This window comes from Hippocampus guttulatus, unplaced genomic scaffold (assembly GCF_054856545.1).
Source record: "Hippocampus guttulatus isolate MCC_2025c unplaced genomic scaffold, RoL_Hgut_1.0 HiC_scaffold_38, whole genome shotgun sequence".
NCBI classification, from domain to species: domain Eukaryota; kingdom Metazoa; phylum Chordata; class Actinopteri; order Syngnathiformes; family Syngnathidae; genus Hippocampus; species Hippocampus guttulatus.
The window spans coordinates 127,501-135,000 of NW_028233897.1; positions in this window are offsets into that span (position 1 = coordinate 127,501).

Genomic DNA, 7,500 nt, shown 5'->3' on the forward strand with positions numbered 1-7,500 from the left:
TAGCGGGCCGGCCCGGCGAGCGTGCGTGCCCGGGAAAAAGGCCTCTTGGCCGGCTTGGGGGATTGAAAAAAAATCCCCCATTCATTTTCAACGGGAGGGGTCGGCGGTACCGCTTGGTGTCCGCCAGACGGCGGTGTGGTAGGCAAATGGCGGGCCTGCACGGCGAGCGTGCGTGCCCGGGAAAAAGGCCTCCTTGCAGGCGTGAGAGTTTAATAATAGCGGGCCGGCCCGGAGAGCGTGCGTGCCCGGGAAAAAGGCCTCTTGGCCGGCGTGAGAGTTTAATAATAGCGGGCCGGCCCGGCGAGCGTGCGTGCCCGGGAAAAAGGCCTCCTTGCAGGCGTGAGCGTTTAATAATAGCGGGCCGGCTCATCGAGCGTGCGTGCCCGGGAAAAGGGCCTCTTGGCCGGCGTGAGAGTTTAATAATAGCGGGCCGGCTCATCGAGCGTGCGTGCCCGGGAAAAAGGCCTCTTGGCCGGCTTGGGGGATTGAAAAAAAAATCCCCCATTCATTTTCAACGGGAGGGGTCGGCGGTACCGCTTGGTGTCCGCCAGACGGCGGTGTGGTAGGCAAATGGCGGGCCTGCACGGCGAGCGTGCGTGCCCGGGAAAAAGGCCTCCTGGCCGGCGTGAGAGTTTAATAATAGCGGGCCGGCTCTGCGAGCGTGCGTGCCCGGGAAAAAGGCCTCCTTGCAGGCGTGAGAGTTTAATAATAGCGGGCCGGCTCGGCGAGCGTGCGTGCCCGGGAAAAAGGCCTCCTTGCAGGCGTAAGAGTTTAATAATAGCGGGCCGGCTCATCGAGCGTGCGTGCCCGGGAAAAAGGCCTCTTGGCCGGCGTGAGAGTTTAATAATAGCGGGCCGGCCCGGCGAGCGTGCGTGCCCGGGAAAAAGGCCTCCTTGCAGGCGTGAGCGTTTAATAATAGCGGGCCGGCTCATCGAGCGTGCGTGCCCGGGAAAAGGGCCTCTTGGCCGGCGTGAGAGTTTAATAATAGCGGGCCGGCTCATCGAGCGTGCGTGCCCGGGAAAAAGGCCTCTTGGCCGGCTTGGGGGATTGTAAAAAAAAATCCCCCATTCATTTTCAACGGGAGGGGTCGGCGGTACCGCGTGGTGTCCGCCAGACGGCGGTGTGGTAGGCAAATGGCGGGCCTGCACGGCGAGCGTGCGTGCCCGGGAAAAAGGCCTCCTGGCCGGCGTGAGAGTTTAATAATAGCGGGCCGGCTCATCGAGCGTGCGTGCCCGGGAAAAAGGCCTCCTTGCAGGCGTGAGAGTTTAATAATAGCGGGCCGGCTCGGCGAGCGTGCGTGCCCGGGAAAAAGGCCTCCTTGCAGGCGTAAGAGTTTAATAATAGCGGGCCGGCTCATCGAGCGTGCGTGCCCGGGAAAAAGGCCTCTTGGCCGGCTTGGGGGATTGAAAAAAAATCCCCCATTCATTTTCAACGGGAGGGGTCGGCGGTACCGCTTGGTGTCCGCCAGACGGCGGTGTGGTAGGCAAATGGCGGGCCTGCACGGCGAGCGTGCGTGCCCGGGAAAAATGCCTCCTGGCCGGCGTGAGAGTTTAATAATAGCGGGCCGGCTCGGCGAGCGTGCGTGCCCGGGAAAAAGGCCTCTTGGCCGGCGTGAGAGTTTAATAATAGCGGGCCGGCTCGGCGAGCGTGCGTGCCCGGGAAAAGGGCCTCTTGGCCGGCGTGAGAGTTTAATAATAGCGGGCCGGCTCATCGAGCGTGCGTGCCCGGGAAAAGGGCCTCTTGGCCGGCGTGAGAGTTTAATAATAGCGGGCCGGCTCAGCGAGCGTGCGTGCCCGGGAAAAAGGCCTCCTTGCAGGCGTGAGAGTTTAATAATAGCGGGCCGGCTCATCGAGCGTGCGTGCCCGGGAAAAGGGCCTCTTGGCCGGCGTGAGAGTTTAATAATAGCGGGCCTGAGAGTTTAATAATAGCGGGCCGGCTCATCGAGCGTGCGTGCCCGGGAAAAGGGCCTCTTGGCCGGCGTGAGAGTTTAATAATAGCGGGCCGGCCCGGCGAGCGTGCGTGCCCGGGAAAAAGGCCTCCTTGCAGGCGTGAGAGTTTAATAATAGCGGGCCGGCTCCGCGAGCGTGCGTGGCCGGGAAAAAGGCCTCTTGGCCGGCGTGAGAGTTTAATAATAGCGGGCCGGCTCGGCGAGCGTGCGTGCCCGGGAAAAGGGCCTCTTGGCCGGCGTGAGAGTTTAATAATAGCGGGCCGGCTCATCGAGCGTGCGTGCCCGGGAAAAGGGCCTCTTGGCCGGCGTGAGAGTTTAATAATAGCGGGCCGGCCCGGCGAGCGTGCGTGCCCGGGAAAAAGGCCTCCTTGCAGGCGTGAGAGTTTAATAATAGCGGGCCGGCTCCGCGAGCGTGCGTGGCCGGGAAAAAGGCCTCTTGGCCGGCGTGAGAGTTTAATAATAGCGGGCCGGCTCATCGAGCGTGCGTGCCCGGGAAAAGGGCCTCTTGGCCGGCGTGAGAGTTTAATAATAGCGGGCCGGCTCATCGAGCGTGCGTGCCCGGGAAAAGGGCCTCTTGGCCGGCGTGAGAGTTTAATAATAGCGGGCCGGCCCGGCGAGCGTGCGTGCCCGGGAAAAAGGCCTCCTTGCAGGCGTGAGAGTTTAATAATAGCGGGCCGGCCCGGCGAGCGTGCGTGCCCGGGAAAAAGGCCTCCTTGCAGGCGTGAGAGTTTAATAATAGCGGGCCGGCCCGGCGAGCGTGCGTGCCCGGGAAAAAGGCCTCCTTGCAGGCGTGAGAGTTTAATAATAGCGGGCCGGCCCGGCGAGCGTGCGTGCCCGGGAAAAAGGCCTCCTTGCAGGCGTGAGAGTTTAATAATAGCGGGCCGGCTCCGCGAGCGTGCGTGCCCGGGAAAAAGGCCTCCTTGCAGGCGTGAGAGTTCAATAATAGCGGGCCGGCCCGGCGAGCGTGCGTGCCCGGGAAAAAGGCCTCCTTGCAGGCGTGAGAGTTTAATAATAGCGGGCCGGCCCGGCGAGCGTGCGTGCCCGGGAAAAAGGCCTCTTGGCCGGCGTGAGAGTTTAATAATAGCGGGCCGGCCCCGCGAGCGTGCGTGCCCGGGAAAAAGGCCTCCTTGCAGGGGTGAGAGTTTAATAATAGCGGGCCGGCCCGGCGAGCGTGCGTGCCCGGGAAAAAGGCCTCTTGGCCGGCGTGGGAGATTGAAAAAATTCCCCCATTCATTTTCAATGGCGGGGGTACCAGGGGTAGAGCTGGGGGTACCAGGGGTAAAGAGCGGGCCGGCCCGGCGTGCGAGTTTGGCCGGAAAAGAGGCCTCTTGGTCGGATTGGGAGATTGAAAAAATTCCCCCATTCATTTTCAATGGCGGGGGTACCAGGGGTAGAGCTGGGGGTACCAGGGGTAAAGAGCGGGCCGGCCCGGCGTGCGAGTTTGGCCGGAAAAGAGGCCTCTTGGTCGGATTGGGAGATTGAAAAAATTCCCCCATTCATTTTCAATGGCGGGGGTACCAGGGGTAGAGCTGGGGGTACCAGGGGTAAAGAGCGGGCCGGCCCGGCGTGCGAGTTTGGCCGGAAAAGAGGCCTCTTGGTCGGATTGGGAGATTGAAAAAATTCCCCCATTCATTTTCAATGGCGGGGGTACCAGGGGTAGAGCTGGGGGTACCAGGGGTAAAGAGCGGGCCGGCCCGGCGTGCGAGTGTGGCCGGGAAAGAGCCCTCCTGGCCGGCCTGGGAGATTGAAAAAAATTCCCCCATTCATTTTCAATGGCGGGGGTACCAGGGGTAAAGAGCGGGCCGGCCCAGCGTGCGAGTTTGGCCGGGAAAGGGGCCTCCTGGCCGGCCTGGGGGATTAAAAAAATTCCCCCATTCATTTTCAATGGCGGGGGTACCAGGGGTAGCAGTACCGATTTTGGTCGTTAGGGGCGCTGTAGTAGGTAAACCAGATATGCGGAGTTAGGGGGTCAAGAAGGCGAAAGGCTTAGAAAGTGACCGTTCACCAAAATACTTTCCGAAACGTATATAGGGGGGCATGTGTCGGACGAGTCACCATGCTTTCTCGATGCTGGAGGTACCAGGGGCACAAAGTTGGCCGGGAAAGATGCCTCTTAGGCGGATTGAAAGCATGAGAAAATGCCCCCCATTCATTTTCAATGGCGGAGAGCGGGCCGGCCCCGCAGCCGAGTGTGGCCGGCGGAGAGGCGTCTCGGTCGGATGAATGAAGCGTGGAGCCGGCCTCTGACGGCGGAGCTCCGCACTTTCGAATATTTTCTATCTCCCCCTCCGGGCGGTCGACGGCAGTTGGGAAGGCCGCCCGAGAGGCGCCCGGGGCGGATACCTCGGGCGAAAAGCCGGCCTCTGACGGCGGAGCTCCGCACTTTCGAATATTTTCTATTTCCCCCTCCGGGCGGTCGACGGCAGTTGGGAAGGCCGCCCGAGAGGCGCCCGGGGCGGATACCTCGGGCGAAAAGCCGGCCTCTGACGGCGGAGCTCCGCACTTTCGAATATTTTCTATCTCCCCCTCCGGGCGGCCGACGGCAGTTGGGAAGGCCGCCCGAGAGGCGCCCGGGGCGGATACCTCGGGCGAAAAGCCGGCCTCTGACGGCGGAGCTCCGCACTTTCGAATATTTTCTATTTCCCCCTCCGGGCGGCCGACGGCAGTTGGGAAGGCCGCCCGAGAGGCGCCCGGGGCGGATACCTCGGGCGAAAAGCCGGCCTCTGACGGCGGAGCTCCGCACTTTCGAATATTTTCTATCTCCCCCTCCGGGCGGCCGACGGCAGTTGGGAAGGCCGCCCGAGAGGCGCCCGGGGCGGATACCTCGGGCGAAAAGCCGGCCTCTGACGGCGGAGCTCCGCACTTTCGAATATTTTCTATTTCCCCCTCCGGGCGGCCGACGGCAGTTGGGAAGGCCGCCCGAGAGGCGCCCGGGGCGGATACCTCGGGCGAAAAGCCGGCCTCTGACGGCGGAGCTCCGCACTTTCGAATATTTTCTATTTCCCCCTCCGGGCGGCCGACGGCAGTTGGGAAGGCCGCCCGAGAGGCGCCCGGGGCGGATACCTCGGGCGAAAAGCCGGCCTCTGACGGCGGAGCTCCGCACTTTCGAATATTTTCTATTTCCCCCTCCGGGCGGCCGACGGCAGTTGGGAAGGTCGCCCGAGAGGCGCCCCGGGGCGGATACCCCGGGCGAAAAGCCGGCCTCTGACGGCGGAGCTCCGCACTTTCGAATATTTTCTATTTCCCCCTCCGGGCGGCTGACGGCAGGTGGGAAGGCCGCCCATTCATTTTCAATGGCGGAGGTACCAGGGGTGCCGCTGAGGGTACCAGGGGTGCCGCTGAGGGTACCAGGGGTGCAGCTGAGGGTACCAGGGGTGCCGCTGAGGGTACCAGGGGTGCCGCTGAGGGTACCAGGGGTACGGCTGAGGGTACCAGGGGTGCCGCTGAGGGTACCAGGGGTACGGCTGAGGGTACCAGGGGTGCCGCTGAGGGTACCAGGGGTGCCGCTGAGGGTACCAGGGGTGCCGCTGAGGGTACCAGGGGTGCCGCTGAGGGTACCAGGGGTTCGGCTGAGGGTACCAGGGGTACGGCTGAGGGTACCAGGGGTGCCGCTGAGGGTACCAGGGGTGCCGCTGAGGGTACCAGGGGTGCGGCTGAGGGTACCAGGGGTAAGGCTGAGGGTACCAGGGGTGCCGCTGAGGGTACCAGGGGTGCGGCTGAGGGTACCAGGGGTAAGGCTGAGGGTACCAGGGGTAAGGCTGAGGGTACCAGGGGTAAGGCTGAGGGTACCAGGGGTACGGCTGGAGGTACCAGGGGTAAGGCTGGAGGTACCAGGGGTAAGGCTGGAGGTACCAGGGGTAAGGCTGGAGGTACCAGGGGTTAGGCTGGAGGTACCAGGGGTAAGGCTGGGGGTACCAGGGGTAAGGCTGAGGGTACCAGGGGCGAAGCTGGCTGGGGGTACCAGGGGTTGGGCTGAGGGTACCAGGGGTTGGGCTGAGGGTACCAGGGGTAAGGCTGAGGGTACCAGGGGCGAAGCTGGCTGGGGGTACCAGGGGTGTTGCTGAGGGTACCAGGGGTGCCGCTGAGGGTACCAGGGGTTAGGCTGGGGGTACCAGGGGTTGAGCTGAGGGTACCAGGGGTAAGGCTGAGGGTACCAGGGGTGTTGCTGGGGGTACCAGGGGTCGCCATTCATTTTCAATGGGGGAGGTACCAGGGGTAGGGCTGGGGGTACCAGGGGTAAAGAGCGGACCGGCTCGCCGGCCGAGCGTGGCCGAAAAAGAGGCCTCCTGGCCGGATTGAGAAATTAAAAAAATTCCCCCATTCATTTTCAATGGCGGGGGTACCAGGGGTATGCAGTACCGATTTTGGTCGTTAGGGGCGCTGTAGTAGGTAAACCAGATATGGGGAGTTAGGGGGTCAAGAAGGCTAAAAGGCTTAGAAAGTGAGCGTTCACCAAAATACTTTCCGAAACGTATATAGGTGAGCATGTTTTGAATGGGTGACCTCCAGGGCGACACAGGGGAGGCCCCTAAGAGTATAATCAGACCATCGTGAGGGTGTTTCCAGCCACCCAAAAGCACTGGAACGGCCTCTGACGGCGGAGCTCCGCACTATCGAATATTTTCTATTTCCCCCTCCAGGCGGTCGACGGCAGTTGGGAAGGCCGCCCGAGAGGCGCCCGGGGCGGATACCCCGTGCGAAAACCCGGCCTCTGACGGCGGAGCTCCGCACTTTCGAATATTTTCTGTTTCCCCCTCCGGGCGGTCGACGGCAGTTGGGAAGGCCGCCCGAGAGGCGCCCGGGGCGGATACCCCGTGCGAAAACCCGGCCTCTGACGGCGGAGCTCCGCACTTTCGAATATTTTCTGTTTCCCCCTCCGGGCGGTCGACGGCAGTTGGGAAGGCCGCCCGAGAGGCGCCCGGGGCGGATACCCCGTGCGAAAACCCGGCCTCTGACGGCGGAGCTCCGCACTTTCGAATATTTTCTGTTTCCCCCTCCGGGCGGTCGACGGCAGTTGGGAAGGCCGCCCGAGAGGCGCCCGGGGCGGATACCCCGTGCGAAAACCCGGCCTCTGACGGCGGAGCTCCGCACTTTCGAACATTTTCTGTTTCCCCCTCCGGGCGGTCGACGGCAGTTGGGAAGGCCGCCCGAGAGGCGCCCGGGGCGGATACCCCGTGCGAAAACCCGGCCTCTGACGGCGGAGCTCCGCACTTTCGAACATTTTCTGTTTCCCCCTCCGGGCGGTCGACGGCAGTTGGGAAGGCCGCCCGAGAGGCGCCCGGGGCGGATACCCCGTGCGAAAACCCGGCCTCTGACGGCGGAGCTCCGCACTTTCGAATATTTTCTGTTTCCCCCTCCGGGCGGTCGACGGCAGTTGGGAAGGCCGCCCGAGAGGCGCCCGGGGCGGATACCCCGTGCGAAAACCCGGCCTCTGACGGCGGAGCTCCGCACTTTCGAACATTTTCTGTTTCCCCCTCCGGGCGGTCGACGGCAGTTGGGAAGGCCGCCCGAGAGGCGCCCGGGGCGGATACCCCGTGCGAAAACCCGGCCTC